The sequence below is a fragment of the Epinephelus fuscoguttatus genome, linkage group LG24 (genome assembly GCF_011397635.1).
Source record: "Epinephelus fuscoguttatus linkage group LG24, E.fuscoguttatus.final_Chr_v1".
Lineage (NCBI taxonomy): Eukaryota > Metazoa > Chordata > Actinopteri > Perciformes > Serranidae > Epinephelus > Epinephelus fuscoguttatus.
In genome coordinates, this window is record NC_064775.1 from 2,368,867 (window position 1) to 2,390,666 (window position 21,800).

A 21,800-nucleotide genomic window follows, 5' to 3' on the forward strand; every position below is an offset into this window, starting at 1 on the left:
TCAGGTGATTACAATTTGGTGGTTGAAGGACAAAGATCACTGTGGCTTTGCATTGTCCTGAATGTGATATCTCAAGAAGGCCTTTGGGGAATTTCCCCAGTTTGGCACAAATGTCCACTTGGACTGAAGAATAAACTGATGAGAATTTTGCAGTCGAAAGTCAAAGGTCAAAGATGTTTTTGGCCGTAACTCAAGAGTTCATACACTAATCATGAATTTTTTTTTTTACACAAATGTCAAAAAGGACACATTTAAATTTTTCAACAAAGTGTGGTTAATGTGTGGTTAGGTTTAGGCACAAACACCACTTGGTAATGGTTCAGAAAAGATCATGTTTGGGCTTAAAATACTTTTGGGGGCAGAATTGATCTGATTGGACAAACATCTTCTTTAAGATCACATCATTCACACTTTGATCAAGGGTCAATGAACACCCTGGGGATATTTTCCTCAGATTTGGCACAAATGTCCACTTGGACTTAATGATCAGGTGATTAAAATTTGGTGGTTGAAGGACAAAGGTCACTGTGGCTTCATCTGTTGCAGTGTCCTGAACGTGATATCTCAGGAAGGCCTTTGGGGAATTTCCCCAATTTGGCACAAACGTCCAGTTTTGACCTTTTGGATATAAAAATGTCATCACTTCATTATTTAATCCTGTTCGACACGTGTGTGAAGTTTGGTCATAATTAGTGTCTGAATTCTTGAGTTATGGCCAAAAAAATGTGACCACCAAACTCTAAGTGGACGTTTGTGCCAAAACGGAGTGGAAACACAGAAGAGTTCACGCCAGGTCCCCTCTGTCATTTAAAGAAGGACAAAGACAGACAGAGAGGAGAGGAGACATCACATCTGCTCACATTACGCAGGGAAAAATAAGAACTATAATATTTTTATTCCAGTTCTGAACATTATATTTGTGGAAATTTGTCATGTGTTTGTTTTTTAAATAAACAAACAATATATTAGTAAATATTTGGGGGTGTATTTTCAATCCCAGCCTCTAGGAGCCGCTGCGTGATTTCCTGACTCGTCTCCAGCACACTGAGCCAACGTGATGCAGCTCTTTGACAAGTCTGGACTCGTCATTTTTTGCAGCGGAGGAGGCCACCGTCTTCAGCCGACGTTCATGTGAGCGGCCCCAGATCCTCCATCCATCCCTCCACACCGGAGCCTGGATGCTCCAGCACCTCACCCCGAGTCTGCGCACACACCTCCGCGCTCCATCCCGGGCCATCGCTCGTATTCAGCCCGGTGTATGTGCGGTATTTCCCCCCATGGAGGAGTAGTCAGGTCGGGATCCACCGCCCTGCAGCCTGCCGGGGAGCGAGCGCCACCGTCGGGGAAGAAGCTGTTGAAATGGTCGCTGTTTCTGGCTCCGGAGGCTCCTTTCGCCGTGATGTGAGCGCGGACGAGGCGCGTCAACCTGCCGGGGATGATGGTGAGTGGCCGATTGACGCGCACGGTGCGTCTCTTTTGTCTCTCTCTCTCTCTCACACACACACACACACACACACGCGCACACACACCTGCTGTCACACACCATGAAGGGAGCTTTACATGTACATTCCGCAGGAGAGGAGCCCCTGAACGCAACAGCGGTGTGTTGAAGGCAGAATAATTGAGGTCAGCCGGCTGCGTGTGATGGATGCTGAGGTCGGGCGTGTGTGACCCGGATGGCCGCATCAGGGTCGATCGTCCTGTCAGACTCAGCTGCGTCTCAGCCCAGCACATGTGTGGATGGATGGATGAATAAATCATGTGTTTACCAGAGAGAGTTGTGTTTGTCACTGTGTCTGGAGTTCTCCCAGATGTCCCTGAAGGGCTCTCAGACGATCTGAGTGAAGGTTTAATCTCTTTATGGCACAATGCAGGAGGAATAATTCAAGTCATGTGTGCGGTTGTTTTCCTCTCATAACTCTGGGTAATTTCTCCTGGTTAGAATTCCGTCAGTGTTCAGGAGGTTTTTACTGTGAGCCGAATTATTCACAGAGGCCTGTTACTCTCTTATAGAAACAGACCAGCTGATTAAAACCGTAAAAAATACTGACTGAAGCAGTTTCAAGTTACAAATCGGCGTTTTTCCGACGCTGTTTGGCACGTTGGAGACGGGCGCCTTCTATGCGTGCTCATCTCTTTTTCTCTAAGATCTTCAGATCCAGATGTTCAGGAGGTTTTTCCCAGGAGCTGAATTATCCACAGAGGTCTCCTCCTCTCTGAAAGAAACAGACTTAGTGATTTTAACCTGTAAACACACAGAAGAAAGCCGTTTTCCTTTAAAAATCAGTGTTTCTCAGATGCTGTTCGGCTTGTTGCTTTTTTCTCTGATAACTTAAAAGCCAGATGTTCAGGAGGTTTTTACCAAGAGCCGAATTATCCACAGAGGTCTCTTCCTCTTCAAAATAAACAGACCAGGTGATTTAAACCAATAAAAACACTGAATAAAGACATTTTATGTTAGAAATCAGTGTTTTGTGGCCAATGTGAAAATGCAAATGGCCCTATTTATCTAAACATCTGGTGCAAGAAGCTGCTGTAATTTATTTATAATGTTTGATCATGGTCTTTCTGCAGTTTGGTGCCTTCTGTCTGAAGAAACAAACACAGCCGGTAAGAAAACATGACGGAGGAGAAAACAAAGGGCTGAAAACTAGAATGAAAAACACTGAGTTTTAACGTGAAGCTACTTTATTTGGTGTTTTTACTGTTTTAAATCAGCTGGTTTGTTTGTTTCGGAGAAGAAGAGACCTCTGTGGATAATTCGGCTCTTGGTAAAAACCTCCTGAACATCTGGATCTGAAGTGATCAGATAAACAAGCTGAGCAAACATCAGCTGCAACTCTCCTCCAGCCCCTGCTGTGCCAAACACTGCCAGAAAAACACTGGTTTTTAAAGTGAAGCTAATTTATTTGGCGTTTTTAACAGTTTAAATCTGCTGGTCTGTTTGTTTCGGAGAGGAAGAGACCTCTGTGGATAATTCGGCTCCTGATAAAAAATAATTTGCTTTGCTCATAACTCAGTTTTAATCTGGGAGTGAGTCGAAAGTGTCAAACGTTGATATTCAGATTCGCTCCTTCCTCTGTGTCACATCTTAATAAACTGAATATCTTAGATAACTAGAAAAAGGCCTCAGATGAACTTTGAGTCTAATGTGTTTCTATATTTGGTTGCTGGAGATGTGTGGAGGTTGGAGACACCCAGGGGTCCTCCCTCGCATGATGAGTTTGATTTCAGCTCTATTAATGTGAGGCGAGGACAGTGAGAGGACGATGGAGGAGTTGGTCTTTCATGTGTTGTTTGTACGCTTTCAGGTTGCTCACGTAATCTCTCTGCATCTGTGTGTGCATCACGACTCAAACAGAAACAACTGTTGTGATTTATGATGCATAGAATAATCTTAATTACCTGGTTAAAGGTAGACTAAGTCCACATCTCGCTCTCGTCAAAGCCAGACTCCATTGACAAAAGTACCAATTTAAGCTCTCTGAACACAGGAGCTGCTGGTCTACCACTGCTTTGATTAGTTAGCTTGTTTGTGTTATTGTGTGACTTTGGCGAATCTGAAACGATCCTTTAAAACCCCAAAAGTCACACAATAACACAAACAAGCTAACTAATCAAAGCAGCGGTAGACCAGCAGCTCCTGTGTTCAGAGAGCTTAAATTGGTACTTTTGTCAATGGAGTCTGGCTTTGACGAGAGCAAAGATAGATTCACTTTCAGTTCGGTTCCTCGTTGGAAATGTTGTCTGACGTCAAGGTAAAGAGGTGAAGTAGTTTTTTTCGGTGGCTAAAATGCGTTTTGCTGCTGGCCCCCATCCACAGCAATGCATTGCTCAGCTTCTGTGTCGGTACTCATGCCTGCTTCTCCAAACTGGGGGCGTGTCGACCTTCATCTGCTGTCACTAACACACTGACTACGGACTTAAAAAAAATCTGAACTGTCCCTTTAAACTGGGACTCAATTTTACTACAGGACTGGATCCTACGTTTCCCATAATGCAGATGTGTCTTTTCATTTGGACCCTGACTATGGACACACCCACCAGACAAGAACTGAATTTTAAAACTCCGTCTGTCGTAGCTTCCTGCTCCCTGGAGGCCACTGAAAGGCATCCTGGGAAATGTAGGAGCATTCCGTCTCAGAAATAGCTCCTGACGTGTGCTGAGCTTGAAGTGATAGAGCAGTGACAGGATGTTCTGCTGCCTGATAAAAACCCTGCAGACCTTCAGCCGGCTCTTTGTGTATTCACTGTGCGTCAGGCCGCCGTCTTATCAGCGCAGTCAGGCGGCACGGCTCGCACGCCACAGCCCGCCGGGGGAATGGAAATGCCACAACACGTCGCTTTGGATCCGCCAGTGGGTCAACATCTCCGGCGTGGTTCTGCATGCCCCCCCCCTCCTGTCTATCTGAATGTGGTGTGAGGAAGGAAGTGTTTATTCTCCGGCTGCTGCTGCAGCTTCACTGGAGGTGTCAGAGACATCCAGGCTGTAGGTCCACACACACACTTTGTGCCTCAGGATGTTCCTCAAATCTGTTGTCAAAGAGTCGTCCTGGACACAAACAGGAAGAATATTAAGAATATTAATTCTCACTCAACACAGTCGCCAGTGAAATGTTGACACTGTACGTTTCTGCAAACCACAGATACGTAACATTTGTACATTTTTATGCTGCAAATATGTCGATACTTGTTTCAACAAGGCTGTGGTGAACATGTGGCTGTGTTTCGGCACGAAAACACTTGGTAACTGTTCGGAAAAGATCATGTTTTGGCTTAAAACACTCTGTTTTTGTGGCACTATCCCCACTGGAAATGCAGTGACATCTCAGTAAAAAACAACCCCCTTTTTATGCCTTTATTTTGGCAGGAAACTCAGCAATCTGCCTTTACCTCCGCAAGAAATGCGGTGACGTCTCGGTAAATGCAGCCACTTTTGGTGCCTTTACCTCCGCAAGAAATGCGGCGACGTCTCGGTAAATGCAGCCACTTTTGGTGCCTTTCCCTCCGCAAGAAATGCGGCGACGTCTCGGTAAATGCAGCCACTTTTGGTGCCTTTCCCTCCGCAAGAAATGCAGAGACGTGTTGGTAAAAATCAGGTGCCATTTTGTGGCACTATCCCCGCAGGAAACACGGTGATGTCTTGGTAAATAACCACTGCTTTTCATGGCACTTTCCCAGCAGGGAAAAGTGCTACAGACGGTGCGTTTAAAAGCAGCTGGAAACACTGTTTTGCTGATTGTCGGTCTTTATCAGTGCTCTGCAGCTTGGCAGGCTTCTCGCCATCCACCATCCCCTCCTCCTCCTCCTCCTCCAGAGGACAGTCAGCTCATACACTGCGTCTCTTCAGATAAGTTGATAGGATACATATGAAACACAGGTGTGAGGTGTTCATGGTTTGTAGAAACATACAGTTTCATTTTCCATGTCTGAGAATCTGCAGGAAGCGTGTCAGAGTTTCCTGCGAGGCGTTCAGGGTCCAGCAGTGATGATAGGAGCAGCGGCGTGGGTTAATTAGTGCACAGTGTCAGGCGGTGAGCGGAGACCTGCAGGCTGCTGAGGGCCAGATGTTCACAGCACCAGAGCTTGTTGTGGGAGCCGACAGGTGCAGAGAGACACAGAGAGTGAAAACTGTTGCTCACTGTAGTGTGAGGTTCAGGGACAGCTCGATGGTTCTGCTTTATATCCGCTGCTGCAAATAAAAGCACCAGTCGAGTTAAGATAATAAAACCGTCCTCACCTTTACGACCTCCGAGAGCGCAGAGGTTATAAACATCTTCTGTGGAGTGCAACACAAAGGTCGCAGCGCACAAACTCCTGCTGCTCATTATTCTCTGAAGCACTGAAGCTGGAAATAATTGGTTCGACCCTCCTGCTGCGTGATCACTGGGGCCGTGCTGTTATTGGACGTGGCATTTAAGGGCGAGCAGAGAGGATCATGGGTCGTTCCTGCACGTGTTGTTTGATCGGTTTCATTTGGGTTCCTCAGGAGCCGTAAATCAGGAAAACATGTTTGTTTCTGACACATAATGTGAATCAAATAAATAATTCATCCACAGTGTGTATAATAATGAAGTGGTGGTGACGGCTGATGGGTTTGAGGTTGTTGTTACAGACTGGCTGTTGGCGGCGTCTTGTCTTTGTTGTGTCGGTGTGTTTTCATCATCTTCTGGCTGGGTTTGGGTTCTTCTTCTCGTGTCCTTTCAAACTGTCGGAGCTGAGAGCCTGAATCCAGAAATGTTGTGAAAGTCACCACACAGACAGGCAAACAGTGTCTCTGAGGACTCTGACTTCTTATTGGAGGAGTCTCTTATCATTTTCTATTACTTAAATTTCCTCTCCAATTTTTTTATTTTGGACGACAGCGTCGTACGGTAACGTCTTCAGATGTCATTTTTTGTCCGACTGATGCTACAAAACTCAACTACCATGAGAGACCATGAGAAGTAGAAAGTTCTCACATTTCACAGCCTTGAACCATCAAACAATGACTGCGCATTTTGGGGCACCAAATGTGGGTGTTTTGTAGCAGCATTAATGATTTTCCAGCAGCTTCTTTTGAGAACAAACATGGATGTTTTGTAGCGACTGGTGGTTGTTTTTCCAGCTGCTTTCTAAGCACCAAATTAGCTGTTGTTGTTGTTTTTTTTGCAACTTGTGGCTGTTTCCAGCTTCTTTTTAGGCACCAATTGTAGGTGTTTTGTTTTTTCACAGCAGCTTTTTAGGCACCAAATGGGGTGTTTTGTAGCAACTAGTGGCTGTTTTTCCAGCGTTTTTTGGGGGCACCAAATGTGGATTTTTGAAGTAACTTATGGCTGTTTTTACAGCTTTTTTTAGGCACCAACTGTGGGTGTTTTGTAGCGACCAGTGGCTGTTTTTCCAGCTGCTTTTTAGGCACCAACTGTGGGTGTTTTGTAGCGACCAGTGGCTGTTTTTCCAGCTGCTTTTTTGGCACCAAATGTGGGTGTTTTGTAACAACTAGTGGCTGTTTTTCCAGGGGATTTTTAGGCACCAAATGTGGGTGTTTTGTAGCGACCAGTGGCTGTTTTTCCAGCGGATTTTTGGGGCACCAAATGTGGGTGTTTTGTCGTAACTTACAGCCTTTTTTTCCGGCTGCATTTTAGGCACTAAATGTGGGTGTTTTTTTAGCAAATCGTGGCTGTTTTTCCAGCGTTTTTTGGGGCACCAAATGTGGATTTTTGAAGTAACTTATGGCTGTTTTTCCAGCTTTTTTAGGCATCAAATGTGGGTGTTTTATAGTGACCAGTGGCTGTTTTTCCAGCTGCTTTATAGGCACCTAATGTGGGTGTTTTTCCAGCGACTAGTGGCTGTTTTTCCAGCTGCTTTTTAGGCATCAAATGGAGGTGTTTCTAGTGACAACGCACTGTTTTTCTAGCGGCATTTGAGGCACCAAATGTGGGTGATTTTGATGACCTATCACTGTGTTTCCAGCTGCTTTTTAGGCACTAATCATGGTTGCTTCATAGGGCCTAATCATTTTTCTACTGGGGATAACAGAGACATCACTGCTTTTCCTGCTGGGATTGTGCCCCCAAAACTGAGTATTTTAAGCCAAAACATGATCTTTACCTGACAATAACCAAATGACTTTTGTGCCTAAAACCCCCCCCACATTCCACCACAATGTTGAAACAGAAATTTTCACTCTAACATTATAATGTGCAAATATAAAGTATCGATGGTTTGCAGAAACACACAGGGCCAACATTGTTTCTGCCAGTTGGTTTTCACCAACAACACTTTTTTTTTGCACCTGGAACCAAAACATGTCTTTCCACACTGAAAAAGAAGTTAGTTTGATGTACATTGTTTGCAGACCAGCGTTCTGCTGCGGGGAAAAGAGCTGTTTGTTCGACTAAATCACAGAATGAGGCTGCGACAGATGGAAAGGGAGACATGTGTCCCATCCTCCACCCGACTGGGGCTTTAAATTGGCCAAAATTAATCTCTGAGGTCGTGTCTGCTCATAGGAAGGGCAGAACTGGAAATGAAATAGCCATTTGAAAACACTATTCTTGACAGTTCAGTCCTGAAGACCTGAAAGTGTTAAAAATGAGCAGCATTCTCGTTCACAGGCGCTGTCTTTCTTCCTGTCTTGAACCTTTGGTGTAAACTTGACACATTTCCTGACATCACACCTCAAATATAGAAGTGCTGAGGTGATTTTCTGTGTTGATCCTCCATCGCAGCTCCAACCCTGCGTTTAGTTTCTCCTCCACTGGAACAAACATCATTGATATTCCTGAGCGGCTCCCTCAGGGCGCCGGCAGCCGGGGAAAACAGCGAGCTGGTTGGGGGCTGTTCAGTCATACAGAGCAGCAGGATTAAGACGGTGTGAAAGAGGGGAGCCGTCATTGTGGAGGCTGGCGTTATGTAAGAATGCATTCGGACATGCTGCTGCAGGTCTGGAGACACCTGAGAGGGACCTGCAGATGAGGAATGATGATGAGGATGATGTTAGTGATGGTCCTATGTGTTTGTAGAGGCTCATGTTAATCCTGATCTCGACTCCGGCCGCACAACAGTCGGTCGAATCTCATTATGTGTGTGTGTGTGTGTGTGTGTGTCTGTGGCGAGCAGACCACACAGATACAAACAGGGATTATCGATGGGAGCTGAGACTGTTAACAAGTGATCAGCGTGAGGACGATTAAAGCGCCTTTTATCCTTCATCCTTGTTAAGACAGAATATTTGGCAAATGAGTAAAGTGTTGAAGAGAAAAAAAACAAATGGATTTAGATGTTTAATATTTTTCAGAATTCCTTAAGTTTATTAAGAAGATATTTTCCAGCGAGTTGAGAAGTTTAGAACGACAGAGCTGCTGTGAAACAGTTGTTTAACTTCTTCTGCAGTTCTGAAGGGAGGTTTCTAAAGTCTGAAATATGAAGTCCGAAATGAAAGCTGTGCCACAGTGCATCATGGGAAATGTGGGATACAGTGGTTTGTAACTTCGACCCATTCTAAAGACCAATGTTTCATTTCTACCGCATGGTTCGAATAAACTTCACCAATGTGGGTGTTTTTCCAGCAGCTGTTTAGGTATCAAACGTGACTGCTTTTTGTAGCAACTTGTGGCTGATTTTCCAGCTGCTTTTTAGGCACTAAATGTGGGTAAATTTTGTAGCGACTAGTAGCTGTTTTCCAGCGTCTTTTTAGGCACCAGACGTGGGTGTTTTGTAGCAACTTGTGGCTGCATTTCTATTGTCTTTTTAGGCACTAAACAAGGGTGTTTGTAGTAACCAGTGGCTGTTTTTCCAGCTGCATTTTAGGTATCAAACGTGGGTGTTTTGTAGCAACTTGTGGCTGATTTTCCAGCTGCATTTTAGGTATCAAACGTGGGTGTTTTGTAGCAACTTGTGGCTGATTTTCCAGCTGCTTTTTAGGCACCAATGTGGGTGTTTTGTAGCGACCAGTGGGTGTTTTTCCAGCAGCTGTTTAGGTATCAAACGTGACTGCTTTTTGTAGCAACTTGTGGCTGATTTTCCAGCTGCTTTTTAGGCACCAGACGTGGGTGTTTTGTAGCAACTTGTGGCTGCATTTCCATTGTCTTTTTAGGCACTAAAAATGGGTGTTTGTGGTAACCAGTGGCAGTTTTTCCAGCTGATTTTTATGCACTAAATGTGGATGTTTTGTAGCGAGTCATGGCAGGTTTTCCAGTTTCTTTTTAGTTGTCAAACGTGGGTGTTTTTTTTTTTTGGTAACAGCTAGTGGCTGTTTTTCCAGCTGCTTTTTAGGCACCAAACGAGGGTGTTTGTAGCAACTAGTAGCTGTTTATCCAGTGTCTTTTTAGGCCGTAAATGTGGGTGTCTGTAGTAACCAGTGGCTGTTTATCCAGGTGATTTTTACACACTAAATGCTGATGGTTTTTGTAGCGACTTGTAGCTGTTTTTACCCAGCAGCTGTTTCTGCAGCAAATGTGGGTGTTTTTGTTGTGACCAGTGGCTGTTTTTCCAGCTGCTTTTTAGGCACCAATGTGGGTGTTTTGTAGCGACCAGTGGGTGTTTTTCCAGCAGCTGTTTAGGTATCAAACGTGACTGCTTTTTGTAGCAACTTGTGGCTGATTTTCCAGCTGCTTTTTAGGCACTAAAGGTAGGTGTTTTGTAGCGACCAGTGGGTGTTTTTCCAGGGGATTTTTAAGCACCAAACGTGGCTGCTTTTTGTAGCAACTTGTGGCTGATTTTCAAGCTGCTTTTTAGGCACTAAATGTGGGTATATTTTGTAGCAACTAGTAGCTGTTTTCCAGCATCTTTTTAGGCACCAGACGTGGGTGTTATGTAGCAACTTGTGGCTGCATTTCCATTGTCTTTTTAGGCACTAAAAGTGGGTGTTTGTAGTAACCAGTGGATGTTTTGTAGCGAGTCATGGCAGGTTTTCCAGTTTCTTTTTAGTTGTCAAACGTGGGTGTTTTTTTTTTTGTAACAGCTAGTGGCTGTTTTTCCAGCTGCTTTTTAGGCACCAAACGAGGGTGTTTGTAGCAACTAGTAGCTGTTTATCCAGGTGATTTTTACGCACTAAATGCTGATGGTTTTTGTAGCGACTTGTAGCTGTTTTTACCCAGCAGCTGTTTCTGCAGCAAATGTGGGTATTTTTGTTGTGACCAGTGGCTGTTTTTCCAGCTGCTTTTTAGGCACCAATGTTAGTGGGGGTTTTTTTTGTCTTGTGAACACGATATCTGAAGAACAGCTGAAAGAAAACTTCCACTTTTTAACAAATTTAGTCAAACATAGATATTATTATCATTATTTATCAAAATCAGTTGAAATTTAAGTCATTTATGAAGCAAAGATGTGAAACACACTTCCAGCTGCTCAGTCGTGAGGATTTTCTGTTTTACATAATTTTAAACAGATTATTTTTGGGTTTTGGACTGTTGGTCGCACTCTGAGGGATCTTGGGATTATTGATTTTTTTATAGACTAAAATAGTTTGTCTGGAGGCGCGTGTTCGATGCCGCCCTCTCAGCAGACTGTTGAGGTGAAAACACAGTCTAACATGGACAAAGACCTCAGTGTCTTCCTCCTCCTCCTCCTCCTCCTCCTCCTCCTCACTGCTCCCCCATCAGCAGATTCTCCACATTCTGTCCAATCAGAGGAAATGACAGCCAGCAGCCACACGTGGTTTTCCTAACTGGAGCAGCAGATTCACTCTCCGCCTTACGTAACCTGCTCACTGAGTGTCTGAGGAGGTGTGAGAACGCCTCGGCCTCTCGGCGGCCGCCGGTCGTGCCTCATCCCTCGGAGTGGCGCGGGTGTTTGTGGGTGAGAGCCATCAACCACTGCGCAAACGATCGAGTCACGTAATGTTGTTTTTGTTCTGTTACGAAGTCATGTGAGTCACCTTCTTCCACTGAAGTGCTGCCTTTTTTTTTGGAGAACTAATAATTTCTCTGATGGTTTGGTTTCATTTGACTGATCTCAGCAGAGATGTTCTGACACAGAGCTTTTGTTCAGTTCTTGGTGCTGATAATCTGCCCTGAGCAGACGTCATGACCTGTTCCGTCTTTCGATTTAGGCCCAAAGTGAGATGAAGATTTGAAGGAAGATCCAAAATCTCTCTGTTTCTATGGGGAAGATAAACATTTTGAAAATGCAGCAAAAACAAGATTACATAATGCTCTTATACTGCTCTCTGAAGGCTCTGAGCAGTTAGATAATTAGCTTTATTAATGATTTCTGACATGTGTAAGGTCTATAGAATTTAATGGCATCTAGCAGTGATGCTGCAGAACTGAAACATGGAGAAATTTGGTGGCAAAATGTAGTAAATTAAGAAAAATTAAATGAAATACAATGACAGAAGATAAATAAATTAACAAAAGAAATGAAGTAACAGAAAATCAAATAAAATGAAATAAAATAACATAAAATAGAATAAAATAATGGAAAATAAAATAACAGAAAATCAAATCACATAAAATAAAATACTTATTTAGTTAATCCTTTGACACCTGAGCAAATTGGCTAAAACATGACAAAAGAAGGAATGAGCCAAAAAATTAGACATTAAAAAATCAGTAAAAAGAGAAAATTAAAAACAAGAAAATTAGCTAAAAAAGTTAAAAACAATCAAAGAAAAGACCTGGAAAGAGTGTTTAAAAATTCTAATAATTCTGTAACATAATTTAAAAAATAAAAAGAGCCTCAGATCATAGTGTTCTCCGCCTCACTCCCCACCGCTGCAGACCACCTCCCGCAGGTTCAGCAAACTTTCTGTTGCTGCTGTTACACAGCTGCTGCCGCCTACCAGCCTGCTGTGACATCTTGTGCAGGGGGGTTTGTGCTGGCTGAATTTGAGCTGCGACAGATGCCGACTGACCGTCCGTCTCCTCCCAGGGAAACAGTCCACAGTGGCGGGGAGTGAGGCGGAGGGACCGTGGGGTCGTTAGCTCGCTAATTTTTGTCTCATTTGCGTTCTGATAGACAGAGAGAGCTCCACAATAAAGTCGAATCAAATAAATCAATATATGTGGAACACTCTGTAACTGTATGCAGCACGTGTATGTGGTCGTCTGGTGGGAGGGGCTAAGAACAGAGCGGCTCCAGACTTCTGCCTCCTCAGCTCTAGACGCAAGGTAAGCTGCACAAACTGCAGTGAGGTGAGAGTAAGATTTGAGTTCACCTCCTTCAGAGATCAGTGTTCCTCCACCACCTCTCCAGCGGTGTCATGCTGCTGCTGCTGTTGTCATGTCCTCACCGTGTCCATGTGTCTGTCTGACCGAGACACGTGATGACACACATACGAACATGCAATGATCCTGCTGCCACCGGCCTCATGCTGCCCTGCACACGGTCACGTTTCCCCCTCATCCCCGGCCCGTATTGATTGACATGTGCAGAGGGACGGCAGGCTGGCGTGCCAGGTTATCGGCAGGACGATTGACGACAACAGCCTCTCACTTCCCGGAAGCTGACATGTAAACCGGTGACACACTCGGTCTTCCGCTGCGAGCGGCGGGACGCTGGCACCTCGTTCTGATCTCGTCATGAACAGGCCTGTTGTTGGCAGCTCACCCACCAGCCTGTTACCTTGGATGGCTCGTGAACAACACTGAGAGACAGAGAGAGGTCTGTCTGCACCGTGCGCTCCGGCTCATTCTCTCATCCAACTGCCGGCGTTCAGACACAGCGGAGAGGAAGTTGTCGGATGAGGACATGCTGCAGCCTCGGTTGAATGGGCAGATTTCTCAGGTCAGTGAAGGAGAGAGGAGCAGATATGACTTCAGATCAGACTGTGCGCTTGTTGCTGAATCTTTAAGATGGGCTGAGCAGTAAGTCAGCATAGTGGAACATCAGTTATTTTACAAAGTTCATTCGTCCAAATTAATGATTTTAAGACAGGTTTTAATGTGTTTTTAACTTACAATGTATGATGTGTTTGCTGCTCAGGGTCCCATGTCTTTTGTCCTGGTGGAGATTCCTTCATGGTTCATTGTTCAGGAGGTTTTTACCAGGAGCCGAATTATCCACAGAGGTCTATTCTTCTGGAAAACAAACGGACCTGATGATTTAAACCAGTAGAAACACTGAATAAAGCAGTTTGGCACAGCAGGGGCTGGAGCTGAGCTGCAGCTGTTGTTGCTCTGCTTGTTTCTCTGATAACTTAAAATCCAGATGTTCAGGAGGTCTTTACAGTGAGCCGAATTATCCACAGAGGTCTCTTCTTCTGTAAAACAAATGGATTGTGTGGTTAAAACCGGTAAAAACACTGAATAAAGCAGTTGAATGTTAAAAATCAGTGAAAAAGTTTGCTCTGCTTGTTCTCTGATAACTTAAGATCCAGACGTCTGATGACTAAAATCCTTCATCTGGTTAAAACATAGAGTTAAAAACGACCAAACAAGGTGGTGTAAACTGGATAAAAAGTCAGTTTATGAAGCTTCTGGCGGATAACCACAACCCTGATGCATATTGTAACTCAACAAAATATTTAACATTAGTCATTCACAATTCAAAGCTGCAGCAAGTAGTTCCTGCTGATAAATGGTGATAAAAGCTCATCACAGTTTGCCAGAATCAGAGCGTAACGTCTTCACATGTCCAAAACCCCCAAATATTATGTTTATTATCACATACAATGAAGAAAAGAGGCGAATTTAGAGGGCGAAACAAGAGAATATTTTATGTTTTTCAATTGATAATCAATAGACAACAGATGCCACTTTGTTTTCTGACAGTTAACTAATTGATTAATTGACTATAACTTCAGCACCAGTGACAATATTAGCGGTCTGTTGTCCAGATGACTGATTCTCAGTCAAACAGATTTCTGTCTAGTTTAAAGAATACTCTAATTGATACATGTTTATTTCATGTGCTAGTGGTAATTTACAGGTCTTTGCTTTCATTTTGGTGACGATGACAACCAAACTTTAATGCGTATAAAACGTGTAAAGAATGTTCCCATGATAGATAGAACAAGCTGCTGATATTCAGGATTCGAATACTGTGAATCAAGTTTCTCAAGACCCTCACCCCCCAGAGCCCTAGAGCCAGTTGGCGACACCCTTGCCCGCCACCCCGGCCCCATGGCCCAATGTCTGGCCACCAGACACTTGCTGGCGAGTTCCCTCCTCAGGTCTGGCTCCATGGTGGGGCCTCGGTGGTCTTCAAAGTCTGAATATGCTGTTTCGTCTTCTTGAATCGCTCTTAGGGTTAGGGCCAAGGGCTAGGGGTAGAGCCAAGGGTTAAGGGGTAGGGTCAATGGCTAGGGGTAGGGTCAATGGCTAGGGGTAGGGCCAAGGGTTAAGGGGTAGGGTCAATGGCTAGGGGTAGGGTCAATGGCTAGGGGTAGGGCCAACTGTTAAGGGGTAGGGTCAATGGCTAGGGGTAGGGTCAATGGCTAGGGGTAGAGCCAAGGGTTAAGGGGTAGGGTCAATGGCTAGGGGTAGGGTCAATGGCTAGGGGTAGGGCCAACTGTTAAGGGGTAGGGTCAATGGCTAGGGGTAGGGTCAATGGCTAGGGGTAGAGCCAAGGGTTAAGGGGTAGGGTCAATGGCTAGGGGTAGGGTCAATGGCTAGGGGTAGAGCCAAGGGTTAAGGGGTAGGGTCAATGGCTAGGGGTAGGGTCAATGGCTAGGGGTAGGGCCAATGGCTAGGGGTAGAGCCAAGGGTTAAGGGGTAGTGGGCAATGGCTAGGGGTAGGGTCAATGGCTAGGGGTAGTGGACAAGAGGAGGTATTGGGATTGGTCCTTAGTCTGGCCCCTACTCTGGGACCACTGTGCCTTGGGAGACCCTACCAGGGGCTGTTAGCCCTGGACAACACAGCTCCCGGGATCAAAGGGACACGCAAACCCCTCGACCACGTTAAGGTGACGATTCGGAGGAGGTCTTGTTCACAATGAGGGTAGAACGGAGCATGAGATGGATCGGCGGTTTGGTTCTGAGGTGCCGTGGTGAGGATGGAGCTGAGCCAGAAGGCAAAGCTTTTGATTTACTGGTCCGTTTCTGGGCTCAGCCTTAGAGATAGGGGGAGGAGTCAGACATCCGGAGGGAGCTCAGAGTAGAGCCGCTGCTCATTCGCTTCGAAAGGGGTCAGTTGAGGTGGTTCGGGCATCTGATCAGGATCCTCCTGGGCGCCTCCTGTTAGAGGTGTTCTGGGCACATCCCACTGGTAGGAGGCCCCGGGGCAGACCCAGAACACACTGGAGGGATTATATATCTCATCTGGTCTGGGATCAGCTTGGGGTCCTCCAGGAGGAGCTGGAAAGTGTTGCTGAGGAGAGGGACGTCTGACCCGGCCCCGGAAAAGTGGATGAAAATGGATTGATGGAAGTTTTTATAGATTGAACCACTGATGGAGGACAAGCTGTGAGATTGATCAGTGTATAGGGATGTACTCGTTAGTTGCGGCCCCGCATCATGTCAGGAGGAAGGAGCTGTAGAGGAACAGTCGGTACGATTTTATGAATGTGATGTTTTTTCCTGCCTGCACAGAAATATTCCGAACATGGGGATGTTTGTATTTGTCCTTGTTTTGAGTCATGGGAATGTTTGCCATTGCAAAGAGGTTTGGAGAGGAGCTGCAGCTCAGTGAGTAATGCATTATGAGGCCGTTACGTAACACAACATGGTGGGAAGGCCACTGGCGCTTTTTCTTCCTCTTCTCTCTCCCTCTTTCACTTCACCTCCCTCTTTCTGCTCTCACCAAAAAACCCTCCATCAGATGAAACGAGGCCTGATTTCATCACTGTGTGTTTGGGAGACAGTGTCAGTGTGTGTTTGTGGGGCGTAACAGATTCCCCGAATGTCTCTGAACTCCTAATATTTGAAGTTAAATACTTAAGTCTAAACATTGTTGAGGTCACATGGTTATGTTGGTTGTTTCAGTCGTCGTATTTAGCTGCAGGTTTATTATAGGCTCCAGCCCGCCTGCGACCGCCAACAGGATCAGCAGTTACAGAAAATCAACTTGAGGAACGTCGTGTTCAGAACCTGCCGTTCTGTTTCAAACTTATTCTTGGCACAACTGGATCCTGTCTCAGCAGCAGGTCCAGGAACAGTCATGCTGGTCAGTTATGTCATATCACTCCTCGTCGCACTGTTACTCACCGTCACCGACACACACACACACATAGACACACACGTGCTGTCACGATGTTGTCGTTTTCATGTCGGAGGAATCTGCTGCGTGACGCGTCAACAGATGAGACACTTGTTGCTCCCTGCAGATGGTCGTATGTGGAGGTTTTTTTTTTTTAACTCTGCAGTTTTTGTTTCAGTTACGCAATCCTCCGTATTTATAGTGTGACGAGTCTTTGTCGCTCATTCTGCAGTCGTGTCTTTACATTTTGATTTGAAACCCTGTCGCACAGATAGTTCTCAACTTTGGGAAACAGTCAATGAGGCAACGTCAGAGGTAACATCCAGAGCTCAGTGGTAGGAACCACTTTTATGTGCCATTTTACTGGCAGGTAACACAGTGATGTCTTTGTAGAAAAATTCTTCTAGTGTCAGTGTTCCAGCAGGACACACAGCAGCGTCTAGGTGAAAAGAAAACACAACCGCTCTTTGTGGCACTATAGTGGCAGGAAACACAATGATGTCTTGTTAGAGGGCAACTTATTTTCGTAGCACTATCCCGGCAGGAAACACGGCGACGTCTTGGTGAAAGCAACTGTGTTTTCAGTCAGAGAGCATGGCCCGGTGTCTGACCCTCTATCAGGGACCAGGGGGCCTGGTGTGAGGGATTAACACAGCTGGGTGTCACTCACACACACACACACACACACACACACACACACACACACAGCTGAAACATGCGTCCTGATAAGTTGTGTCGTCTTTAAATCTTATTCAGTGGTTTATAAGTGGAAGCGTGTTTGTGACCAGAGTTATGAAGCTAAACTTTAGTGCTACAGTGAACACACTCTCTCTCTCTCTCTCTCTCTGTCTCTGTCTGTCATGGAGGACGAGTGTTGTGCTTGTGCTGAATATGTTCTCTCTGCTGGTGTTGTTTCTCGGGCACCACAGAGGAGCTTTTATCACCAAACAAAAGAGACGAGCAGAATCTTTAAACGAATGCATGATGAGCAGATTTGCTGAGTCACAGGGTGATGAAACCTCCACAGCCGTCTGTGCACCAACACACACTCTCACAGACACTACACACTGATGGCCCAGATTACAGACACCGGACTGCACCGTGAACTGAGCATCAGCTGCTCTCTGTAGGAGAGACACCAGGGCCTCACACTGAGACACTGGGGCCCCAGGCACAGACGTGTTAGAGGCCCCATCACCCCTCCATACACAATGACACACTGAGTGTGGGCTGGTTCTGTCTTCTTTTGTTGTTGTGTCTCTTTGATGTAATTTTCTGTCTCTTTGCAGTAGTTTTGTGTCTCTTTGAGGTTGTTTTCTGTCTCTTTGTGGTTGTTTTGTGTCTCTTTGAAGTAGTTGTGTGCCGCTTTGAGGTAGTTTTGTGCTTCTTTGTGGTTGTTTGTGTCTCTTTGAGGTAGTTTTGTGTCTTTTTGAGGTAGTTTTGTGCTTCTTTGTGGTTGTTTTGTGTCTCTTTGAGATAGTTTTGTGTCTCTTTGTGGTTGTTTTGTGTCTCTTTGAAGTAGTTGTGTGCCTCTTTGAGGTAGTTTTGTGCCTCTTTGTGGTTGTTTTGTGTCTCTTTGTGGTTGTTTTGTGTCTCTCTGAGATAGTTTTGTGTCTCTTTGTGGTTGTTTTGTGTCTCTTTGAAGTAGTTGTGTGCCGCTTTGAGGTAGTTTTGTGCTTCTTTGTGGTTGTTTGTGTCTCTTTGAGGTAGTTTTGTGTCTTTTTGAGGTAGTTTTGTGCTTCTTTGTGGTTGTTTTGTGTCTCTTTGAGATAGTTTTGTGTCTCTTTGTGGTTGTTTGTGTCTCTTTGAGGTAGTTTTGTGTCTCTTTGAAGTAGTTTTGTGTCTCTTTGTGGTTGTTTTGTGCCTCTTTGAGGTAGTTTTGTGTCTCTTTGAAGTAGTTTTGTGTCTCTTTGTGGTTGTTTTGTGCCTCTTTGAGGTAGTTTTGTGTCTCTTTGTGGTAGTTTTGTGTCTCTTTGAGGTAGTTTTGTGCCTCTTTGTGGTTGTTTTGTGTCTCTTTGTGGTTGTTTTGTGTCTCTCTGAGATAGTTTTGTGTCTCTTTGTGGTTGTTTTGTGTCTCTTTGTGGTTGTTTTGTGTCTCTTTGAGGTAGTTTTGTGCCTCTTTATGGTTGTTTTGTGTCTCTTTGTGGTAGTTTTGTGTCTCTTTGAGGTAGTTTTGTGTCTCTTTGTGGTTGTTTTGTTTCTCTTTGAGGTAGTTTTGTGCCTCTTTGAGATAGTTTTGTGTCTCTTTGTGGTTGTTTTGTGTCTCTTTGAGGTAGTTTTGTTTCTCTTTGTGGTTGTTTTGTGTCTCTCTGAGATAGTTTTGTGTCTCTTTGTGGTTGTTTTGTGTCTCTTTGAAGTAGTTGTGTGCCTCTTTGAGGTTGTTTTGTGTCTCTTTGAGGTAGTTTTGTGCCTCTTTGAGGTAGTTTTGTGCCTCTTTATGGTTGTTTTGTGTCTCTTTGTGGTAGTTTTGTGTCTCTTTGAGGTAGTTTTGTGTCTCTTTGTGGTTGTTTTGTTTCTCTTTGAGGTAGTTTTGTGCCTTTTTGAGATAGTTTTGTGTCTCTTTGTGGTTGTTTTGTGTCTCTTTGAGGTAGTTTTGTTTCTCTTTGTGGTTGTTTTGTGTCTCTTTGTGGTTGTTTTGTGTCTCTCTGAGATAGTTTTGTGTCTCTTTGTGGTTGTTTTGTGTCTCTTTGAAGTAGTTGTGTGCCTCTTTGAGGTTGTTTTGTGCCTCTTTGTGGTTGTTTTGTGTCTCTTTGAGGTAATTTTGTGCCTCTTTGAGGTAGTTTTGTGCCTCTTTATGGTTGTTTTGTGTCTCTTTGTGGTAGTTTTGTGTCTCTTTGAGGTAGTTTTGTGTCTCTTTGTGGTTGTTTTGTTTCTCTTTGAGGTAGTTTTGTGCCTTTTTGAGATAGTTTTGTGTCTCTTTGTGGTTGTTTTGTGTCTCTTTGAGGTAGTTTTGTTTTGCAGTGCTGATCTTTATAAACTTTTTTTCCTAGCAATACTCATCTGCATAGAAAGTGGCTAAATTTGTACTAAATATACGCATCCTACCTGATTATAATATGTGCTGATAGCACAGGAGCAGGGAGGCGCTGTGTGCCTGGCAGAGCAGAGCAGTGGAGGTGTTTCACTGTTTGCAGATACTTTGAGTATCGCACGGCTTCTCTGTGTGTCCTCTGTGTGCAGGTGTAGTGGCAGCACCAGCAGCACAGCCTGTCAGTGACTTCACCCCTGAGCATGTTGGGAAAATGATCAAGACACAGAGACGTGTTGGTGACACAGGAAATGACATCAGACACACAGACAGTGGATTAAAGTTTGATTCTTGCAGCAGGGTGAAGCAGAGCAAAGAGTGGAGTCAAATGAGGTGCTGACAGTTTACCTCTGCACACGTCTCTCTGTCTGCGACGCAGCTCGTTAGGATGCATGAATGCAAAGTGAATCGTGTCTCCCTCCTCTGCTCGTGTTGTTCAGCAGACACAAAAGTCTGTTTTAATCTTGTGAAACAGGATCACAGAGGCAGAAAGTACCTTTAAGTACGGCTGCAGAGATTAGTCAATAAACTGAATATTCAACCCTGTCGCCAGGAGAAATGTTGGCGCTCTGTGTTTCTGTAAACCACGACTCTCAAGTCTCAGATGTCAGAGCTTCCTGCAAACGCCTGAATGCATCAGCGTTGAATTTGTCTCACAAGGACAAACCCAGTGTCTCTGTATATTTGTTAAGATGTTTCTGAGCTGATTGTTGTTTCAGATCTGAGCAGCGTGGTGGACTTTAACATGCAGCTCAGACCTGCTGCACTCTGACTATTAATAGGAACCTGTTTCCTTATTCATGGAAACACTTTGTCTCCTTCCAGCCGGCGCTGCTGTCGAGTTCAGACTGATGATGTCAGCAGTGGAGACGGCTGCACTTCTGTGTCAGTGTGTCTGGGTCGTATCGACTCATCCGCAAACAGTTTGAAACACAATAAACTGCAGGTTCTTTTTGTCTGTGAGTTTAAACCAGAGATCGATCGCTGTGTTCGGGGGGCTGTCGATACTGAGGCAGTGACGGGAGAGAGAGGGTTTAGAGACGACACGGATACAAAAATCTTTTTATTACGTGAAGACGCGGTGGACTCAACAATGACCTGATTATATTTTGGTCATATAAGTCAAAGATCAGTGTGACCTCATCTATCTCATTCTTGTGAATGTGATATCTCAAGAATACCTTCAAGGAGTTCCTTCAAATTTTTGGCACAAACATTCACTTGGACTCAATGATGAACTGATTAGATTTTGGTGGTCAAAGGTCACTGTGACAAAAACAAATACCCTAAAGCAAAACAAAACAATAACAAGAATTACATCTTTACTTGTCGCGCTACCTATTGTCAGGAAAACTGTTCTCCTTTATTGGAAATCAAGACACCTACTGTCCATATAATCATGTGTAACCCACCTCGAGGGTATTTCCTCCATTCTGGCACAAATGTTCACGTGGACTCAGCGATGACCTGCTTCGATTTTGGTGGTTACAGGTCAAAGATCAGTGTGTCCTTGTCTGTTGCATTTTTGTGAACATGATATCTCAAGAATACCTTTAGGGAGTTCCTTCAAATTTGGCACAAATGTTCACTTGGACTCAATGATGAACTGATTAGATTTTGGTGGTCAGAGGTCACTGTGACAAAAAATAAATAAATAAATAAAATGCAAAACATCTTTACTTCTTGCACTACTCATTGTCAGGAATATCTAACCGACCTTGAGGGAATTTCCTCAATTTTGGCACAAACGTTCACTTGGACTCAGTGATGACCTGATTAGAATTTGGTGGTTATAGGTCAAAGATCAGTGTGTTCTTGTCTGTCTCATTGTCCATGGACGTGATATCTCCAAAGCACCCACAGGGAATTTCTTTAAATTTGGCACAAATGTTCACTTGACTCAATGATGAACTGATTAGAAGAAATTAATTAATAAAATGCAAAACATCTTTTCTTGTCACTCTACCTATTGTCAGGAGAACTGTTCTCCTTTATTGGAAATCAAGACACCTACTGTCCATATAATCATATCTAACCCACCTTGAGGGAATTTCCTCCATTTTGGCACAAATGTTCACGTGGATTCAGTGATGACCTGATTAGATTTTGGTGGTTACACGTCAAAGATCAGTGTGTCTCATTCTCATGGACATAATATCTCAAAAGCACCTATAGGGAATTTCTTTAAATTTGGCACAAACGCCCACTTGGA

The 21,800-nt window shown here is 44.4% G+C and overlaps 1 protein-coding gene across 4 annotated transcripts in view; it reads left to right on the forward strand.

Annotated features, from left to right (window-relative positions):
- The first annotated feature begins 1,033 nt into the window (after nt 1-1,033).
- The window catches only part of tmem198b (transmembrane protein 198b), a 37,439-nt gene continuing 16,672 nt past the window's right edge, over nt 1,034-21,800 (forward strand). The window contains exon 1 of one of the 4 annotated variants that reach the window (XM_049570104.1): nt 1,034-1,441. The gene's annotated coding sequence lies outside the window, so the exon portion shown is untranslated. Of the gene's footprint in view, nt 1,442-12,456; nt 13,210-13,235; nt 13,290-15,517; nt 15,913-21,800 lie in introns of those variants that run through there. The other 3 variants (XM_049570102.1, XM_049570106.1, XM_049570105.1) reach the window with 3 other exon arrangements.